Raw genomic sequence first — 8,045 nt, forward strand, 5'->3', positions numbered from 1 at the left:
AGGGATCGCAGACTTCCTGATTCCAGAGGCCTTTGCCAATCATCAGCTCCCACACAAACAACATCCTTGCCCAATGACCTAGAAATCTGGGTATCAGATCACATCCAAGTACCACAGCTGATGATTTAATAAGCCCTCACCATGTGCTAGAAACCGTGTAGGCTGTATGAAAGCGTTAAGGCTTCCACGGATCCCAGAAGGAAGGTCATCTCCTTCTTCATGGCAGGCAGAAACACAATTAAAAAACAACAATCTGGAGCTGCTGCTTGCTTGAGTTACCCCGTGGTGATGATATTTCTTGTCCATACTGAAGAAGGTAAATGAAAGGAAGACCAATGCCCTGGCTGCCTTATTCCTAGCGCTGGAAAGGCACTTCTGATTAGGGATATGAGGGAGGGGGATCCTCGGGACTAGAGACGGAAACAGGGTTTGGCTAAGGACAGCAAGGAAAAAGAAGTCGGGGTCGGCAGTGGGCTAAACAGAGGGCCCCACCACTGCTCCACAGAAGGGCAGTGACCGTCCGCAAGGTGGGCTTCCCGCTGCACCAGGGCCTGCCCCTCCGCTGGGGGCGCAAGCCAGGAAACCATGGAGCCTCAGGAAGCACGTTTTATCTTGAAGCATGAATCACCCCTCAGAAGCCCAGAAAAGAATCCTCTCCTTCATGGCCCTCTCTTCTTTGGCAGGCATCCCTAGCTCCTCGGGGCTGGTGTCAAGGCCTTGCGCGGACTCGGGATGAGTGACCCTTCTGACAGAAATGAACCATTCCAGGAACTCACGTGACAGGACATCTCTTAAAAACTGAAAGGAAACAATGAATGAATGAATGAATGAATCAGCTATGAGGCACTGGTACTCAAGTCCACCCACAGAAGCAGTGAGAAATGGCCCATGCATCTGCCTGCGGGGTTTCTGGCATGGAAAGGAATGGCAGAAAGTGTGCTTTCTGATCAGGCACCTGATGTATTAGATCTTCCTATATTAAGTTAGAATTTGACCGTGCAGGTCTCTCTCTTTCTCTCTTTTAACTGCCATGCTTCTGCAGGATGGAGCAGCAAGAAGGAACAATCTGAGGACCCAAGTCCTGCCCGTGTAGACTGCGCACCCTAATTTCAATGCTGCCCCTGCTACAATACCAGGCTCACTGGGAGCGAAGAGCCCTGGAGAGATATCAAACTCCCTGTTGGGGAGCCAGCAGAGTAAAGGATAATGGGGAGCTTGATGTTCTGAAACTGAACTTGGCAACGACTTTGGTTACTCACTGGACTGTAACCGACCCCAAAGATGGAAGCACCAATGTCAGTGGAGTGTGGAAAGTGGCCTTTCCGAACCGTCCTTCACGGGAGCAGCGGGCTGGTGTCACTCGGTGGCCTCAACCCCACTAAGTCTATGCAGGGAGAACTGATATGAAAATGAGCCTTGAGGACAGCCTTGGGGTGGAGGAGAGCGGATCCCACAGCTGCAGGATGAAGTGCGCACAGGGAAGGGAGTGAGGCCTGCTTTCTATCTGGAAATGTGATAGATCACTTGTTCGGCCTCAGTTCTATCTATGGATGTGAGCGGCAGGGGTGAAAACCACACCTTTCCTTGAGTTGCTGCAGCACGGAGCAGCCCGCAGCTCAGAGTCTCAGGCAAACGTATAGCTGAAACCAAGCACACAGGTGCCTCCATTCTATCGGCGCCTCTTTGAGTCATAATGACAACAGTGCCACCCCTGGATCTCTTCCAGTTCTGGAGTCTAAATATTCTTTGTCGCTGTTGTTCTGTTACAGTTGTCCCGATTTCCCCCTGATGCTCTCCCCTGCCCCACTGAGTCCAGATATTCTTAAACCCCAGGAGAGGAAAACTTCCCAACATAGACATTCATTCAAACCACAGCCAGCGAGGTCTCAGACCGACTCCCTTTCCCTCAAGGGGACTCACAACCCAGAGTGCCACCTCCGAGCCCTTCCCCGGAAATCAGCATACCCTTCACTTCTCAGATGCAAAGCTTCTGATGTCTGAGAGGCGGAGGCGGAGAAAGCAAAAGACCTGACCAGAAAGGCTACATTTCTTCCTGTTCCGAACATCAGAATCCCTTCCAACACATTCTCCCTGGCCAGGTGCTGCCACAAAGGGAGCTGAGAGTTCGCCAAGTAGGAAATCATCCACATCTTAAAAGGAATGTTCCCGCAAAAATTAAAAAAATAATAATAAATAAATAAAACCCAAACCGCCTCGTCGCAAAATGGGGGGTGAGGGGAAGAGGGAGGAGAAAAGTAAAGATACAAATTTGAAAACAGCCAGGCGGTCAGAGGGTTAGATTTCCCTTCCCTCAAGGACAGCCAGACCTTACACGGGTGCTGATAAGACCGAGCAGCCTCGCTTTACGGCCCTCACCCAGACCTCAGCTTGTAACACCAATGTCACCGGCGGCCCTTCCCAGTCAGAGCTTGGAGGGTGACTGTCCCTGGCGTGCAGGCTGGACACCGTCTGCCTGGAAGAATCCTAGGGGGACAGCACTCTGAGACATCTGAGAGCAAAGGCAGACACAAAATCACCTGCTGCCCATGCGCTACAGCAAGGGCCTTTCTGATGAAAAACTATACTTTTACAGTCGACACTGAGTTTTCCCTATCGCAAGGCTGTAACTCAGTCCTTTCCTGCTAAAAACAAAAAACAAAAAAACAAAAAAAACAAAAAAAACAAAAAAAAACGACACCTTGCCCTTCAGAAGCAATATGTAAATCAGATTCAAGTAAAACAAACACAGTGTAAGGCTCCCTAACTCATTTAACGTCTTTCATTCAAGGGCCTGAGGTCCCATGCACGGAAGAAATGGAAAATGTCATGCCTCATCCTTTAACAGAGGGAATCCGAGGGAGCAGAGTTTTCCCATGTCACAGTCAGTACGCACGAGGAGCAATCCATGAAAAATCCCCTCCGCTCACCATTGGGGGTGGAGAGGTTGGGACTCCACATCGGTGTCCTCAGCTCTGAATCAATAGCTTGGGAAACCCAATGGGGGCTGAGCAATGCCCACCCTGCCATTGAGAGGGGACAGGGCCCTAGAAATGGGATTGGCGGTGCCTCTGGTCTAGAGTCTGTGTCGGACTCCAGCCACAAGTTCCAGAACCACAGGCTGATAGCTCAGGGGACTTCTTTTTCTCCTCCTGCCCCTTAGGGGTCCTGAAACATCCCTCACTCCTGCACATTTAAGGGACCGAAGTCAACATTAATCAGCTTGTCATTTCCCTACAGGGACCAGATAAATATTGGGGTGGCCAAAAAGTTCGTTTAGTTTTTTCCGTACGATGGCTCTAGTAGCACTTCGTTGTTTTTAACTTACTTTGAAATAATTTTGTTAGATTGTATTGTGACAGTTGTCATGTCAGCATGTGTTTTTTAAAAAAGCATCAAAATTGGTGAAGTTTTGTGCAATCATTTTAATATTGAAGATAGAAGAAGATTCGCAGCATTTTTGGCATATTATGCTTTATTATTCCAAGAAAGGTAAAAACACAACTGAAACGTCAAAAAAAAAAAGATTTGTGCAATGTATGGAAGTGCTGTGACTGATCGAATGTGTCAAAAGTGGTTTGTGAAGTTTCTTGGTACTATTGACAATTTGGCCAAATAATTCTTTGCTGTGGGGCTGTCTTATACATTGGAAGATGTTTAGCAGCACCCCTGGCCTCTACCTACTAGAAGCCAATAGTGGGAGACAGCCGACATGCTGAAAATATCCAAATCAATAAAGCTATTGGTGAAAATGTAAAATGTGTCTTTTATTTCACGGGAAAAAAAACTAAAGGGATTTTTTTTGGCCAATCCAATAAACCGGCCCAGCCCCCACTGTCTCCCCAGTTACCCATCTCTGTCGCCAGAGACAAAGCCTTGCAGAGGAGGGCCAAGACTCTTCTGAGCCCACCCCTCCACGCCTTGCTAGACCAAGAGGTCCTGCAGGCTCACCCCTCACCCAATCACTTGTAGCATTAGCTCGTTCTCGGGAGCAGGCAGGAGAGTCACTCAGCAAACCAGCTACCCCTCCCACGCCTGCGCTATACCTTCTGGCTCCCCCAGCAAGCAGATGTAGCTTGCCTTATAGCCAGGGGGGGAAACCCACTCTCAGAGGGCTGTCCTTTCTGAGAAAAAGAAAGGCAATGGGCAGTCCCGCCAGAGGACAGAAGCCAGTGGTCACAATGCAAGTGGCTTGGAGCTGGAGTTACCTCATTTCTGAAGACACGAGGTCGAGACCTGGGACCTGGAACCTAGCCCAGTTGTTTTCTAGAGAGAAAGACACTGTACCACCTCCAGGGCAGGCCATTCAGCCTTCCCCTTTACCCATCTTCCTGGTTACAGCAAAGACAGAACCCAGGCCTCCTGATGACTAGAGTCTGAAGGCCAGAGTAACAGCTCATTTGTTACTAAGTGTGAGAACACACCAGAATCCATGAGCAGAGCCCCCAAGGTTACACTAGCCCAACCCCCGCCCCCTTCTGCTCTTTTCCTCTGGGCGGGCATGCAGCAGCACCTAAACAACCTGCCACACTGCTAGGCTCTCTCTGTACCTGGGGCAACTAAACATCCCCCCCCGCCCCCACCCAAGGAAAAAGAGGGGAAAGAGGGAGACCTAGTCCTCAGAAGGAAGGGTAGGGGTCAGTTTCTGACTGGGCATACACAGAAAGGAAGAAAGACACCTGGGAAAGTGGCCAACGTCTCTCTGCCCTTGCGGGCAACAGGGATGAAACGGTCCTCATCTCAGAGCCCTGCATCTCCCACCGAGGACAGGGAATAAGAGAGGGCAGCTGGAGAGCTGGCAGCCAGGGGGTGGGCCGGGCCAAGGGTGTGCAGTCCACCATCGCCTAGGTTTTCCATGCGTTCCCGAGAGAAGGCAGCAGGGTCATGTTGGCAAGACGGTTCCCTCCACTCATGGAAGGTCCTCAGCCTAAAACTCCGGACGGTCTGTGGTTTCTACTGCGAAGCCTTGGCTCCAAAGCTTCTACCCAGACTGGCCCCCGCTTTGCTCTCCCGAAGCGGCCTGGGATGGGGGGGCGACGCTGGCCGCCTGTTGGAAAGGGGGTGTCAACCTTCCACTGCCGGAGATCCCCAGCTGGCCCCTTCCCCTAGCATCTCCCCGATGCCCTTTGTTTTCAGGAGGGGAAAGTTGCCAACACGCCCCCCTGTGCGCCCATCCCCCTCAGGGAACCCAAGCCTGGGCGCACCCTCTAATCTGCGGCTAGCTCTTTAGCTGGGGCCGCCACTCCGAAACCGAAAGCAAAGAGGAAGCAGGATGGGGCAGCACCCCCAGCCCGTTCTCTCAATCTTCCCCATCACCGTATCATCGCCCGCACCCCCTGCACTGGCGCTGGCCGCCCCGCGCAGCCACCCCTCTGGGTGGTGTAAGGGCCTCTCTGCGGGCATCGGGGGCACCTACCAGTGCGGGGCTGGGGCCGCCGGCAGTGGCAGGGGCAGGGGCAGGGCTGGGCCGGCCGCCTGCCGGGTGCAGGTGCGGCCAGGAGCGCCGTTTCGCCGGCTCGCTCCCGCTCCTCCTCCCGCGCCGGGACTCTGGGTGCTCTCCTGCGCCGCCTGCTCCCCGCCCCCACGCCCGGCGTTCGGACTCCCCCGGCGCGGAGTTGCCGGCTGTGCCTCCCCCACGCCGCCCGGCCTCCCGCGCCGCGCCTAGTCCCACATTGTGTGTCCGCTCCGGCCACGGCGGCACGGGGGCCGGGGGGCTGCAGCCGCAGCTGCCCGGGCCAAACGGAGTCCCCGGCGGCGGCGGCACTCACCCATAGTACGGATGCGATGCAAACTGCACATGCTCGCGTCTGACAGGCGCCCTGCCTCCGGCGCGGCTTAACTCCTTGCTCGCCTGGTCATCCGCTGGTGCGCTACCCCGCTGACCCTACAGCTTCTCGCAGCCGGGAGCCTGCCGCGTGCGGGGCACTAGGAAGCGCCGCCACAGCCGGGCCGCTGCGCAGGTGGCTGCAGTGCAAAGCTTCTTGGTCCCCTTGGCCCATGCCGCCACGCCACCCCGCCACCCCGCCAGCATTTGAGTTGTCTGCAGGAGCCAGGAGGAGAGGACTAGCTTGTAGAGTTGCAGGGGACTGCGTGTACAAAATCCACTGTGGGTATCCTGCAGGCCCCCACTAACCAAAGGCCATAGGCCACATGGAGTTGCAGACCTACTGTGTGCCAGCATTGTGTTCTGTGCAGTCCGTCCGTTGAAACGGCCCTGCAAGTTTGTTTTATTAGCCCCATTTTCTTTTTTTTTTTTTAAGATTTTATTTATTTATTTTTAGGGAGGGAAGGGGAGAGAGAGAGAGAGAGAGAGAGAGAGAGAGAGAGAGAGAGAGAGAGAGAGAGAGAGAGGGAGAAACATCAATGTGCGGTTGCTGGGGGTTATGGCCTGCAACCCAGGATTGTACCCTGGCTGGGAATCGAACCTGGGACACTTTGGTTCCCAGCCCGCGCTCAATCCACTGAGCTACGCCAGCCAGGGTAGCCCCATTTTCAAGATGAAGAAACTAAGGCCTATGGAAAGGAAGTTAAGGAATTTGCCTAAGGCAAGGCCTGAACCTCCAATGCCCACAATTTGGTTTATACAGCAAAGATTAAACAGAAGATATTCTTTCTGAGGCCGATATAGATACTAATATTGGAAGGTCTAAAATATTGGATGTCATCTGGAAAGCCTGGAGATTCTGGAATGTTGTTGGTGGGGTATCCTGACAGGGGGCCCTGACTCCAGACAGGCCACTCAGATGGGTCCTAGGTCCCGCGGAAAGGCTGCGCAGGGAGCAAGCAGAACGCAGTTTAACCCATAACACCACACCCAGCCTCATTCCTTGGGCTGGGTGCCGCAGCCAGGAGAAAGGGACATTTAAAATTTTTACATGCCTCCTGGAGTGTCCTTTTGTAAATAATCCGTCCAGAGGAGGCACCCTTTCGAATTCTCACACAAACCCGATGTGTGCCTAGGCCTGAACTGCAAGGGCTGGTGACTGCTTCTCTCTAAGCTCTCCCCGTTTTTATCACATGCCATGGTGACGAAGAGTTCTCAGAGGTCTGAGGCAGCACGGAGCCTTCTGAGAAAAGGAACCTGGGGTTCATCCAGCTGGTCTTGCCCCACCCTGAGTGAGAAGCTGGTCTGCTTTCCTAATGTCTGAACCTCATCCATTCTATGGCTTCCCCCAGTTGCCTGGTGGGGACTGGGGTCTTCCACCAACCCCCTGCCCCTGGCCAGGTTGTTCAAAGATGCATCCCAAACTAGAGCAATGTGGACACGGAGTTCCAAGCCCATCCCATACACACCGGGTTCTGGGCTGGCTGCGTCCCTTTCCACAAGGAAAGCCCAAGGGGGCAGAAAGAGGTATGTCGGGTTTCTCAAACCAGTATAGGAAGTACACAGCTATGTGGTGTCAGTGTCAAGAGCCCTTGGCTTCCCTGAGTTAGTTCCTACTCTGTAAAGTGAAGATAATATTGCCTATTTCATAACTGTGTGCCGGTGACTCAGAAACGTAATGCATAGGCTTTTGATAACAGAACAGTGTTTTCTGCTGGGACTCCTCCGAAAGGAGTGAAGAGAAAGGGTCAAGGCTGCAGTGAGGAGGGGAGCCATCCCTAGAACACTGTCAAGGAGGCAGGAGACAGCCACCTCTGAGGAGCTCCTTGGCAAGAAGTGGCTTTAGTGAATCTAAGAGCAAACCTCATCTGCTGAAGAAGAACCTCCCCTGTGCCCCTGGCCTTGGAGACCCCGTGCTCCTGCTCTAGTTCTCAGTCTGTGACGGGCAGCTAACCCGGCTCCCTCCCAGACTCTGGGAGGCAGTGTTGCATAGAGGAAAGCATTATGGGCTGGAAAGGCAGAAGACCCGAATTCAGGGTGACTTACCCGGCAGGCACAGGAGGTGCAGTGCCTAGCACCTGCAATATTTTAGGGCCCACGAAAATGTTTGAATTTATTTTAAAATCAGAGCCCCAAAAATATACTTCAAGGTCTAGGAAAATACTTTTGTATATAATATGTATTTCATATATAATAAATATTCTCATCCGTAGTATAGAAGCCA

General features: G+C 52.9%; 1 protein-coding gene across 7 annotated transcripts in view; it reads right to left on the bottom strand.

Moving 5' to 3' along the window:
* The window catches only part of TMEM229B (transmembrane protein 229B), a 37,664-nt gene extending 31,825 nt beyond the window's left edge, over positions 1 to 5,839 (bottom strand). For 6 of the 7 annotated variants that reach the window (XM_045823760.1, XM_045823761.1, XM_045823764.1 and 3 more), the window contains exon 1: positions 5,414 to 5,753. The gene's annotated coding sequence lies outside the window, so the exon portion shown is untranslated. The other variant, XM_045823768.1, reaches the window with a different exon arrangement.
* Positions 5,840 to 8,045: the final 2,206 nt, after the last annotated feature.

This window comes from Phyllostomus hastatus, unplaced genomic scaffold (assembly GCF_019186645.2).
Source record: "Phyllostomus hastatus isolate PE091 unplaced genomic scaffold, TTU_PhHast_1.1 phas_scaffold_501, whole genome shotgun sequence".
In the NCBI taxonomy this organism is placed as follows: domain Eukaryota; kingdom Metazoa; phylum Chordata; class Mammalia; order Chiroptera; family Phyllostomidae; genus Phyllostomus; species Phyllostomus hastatus.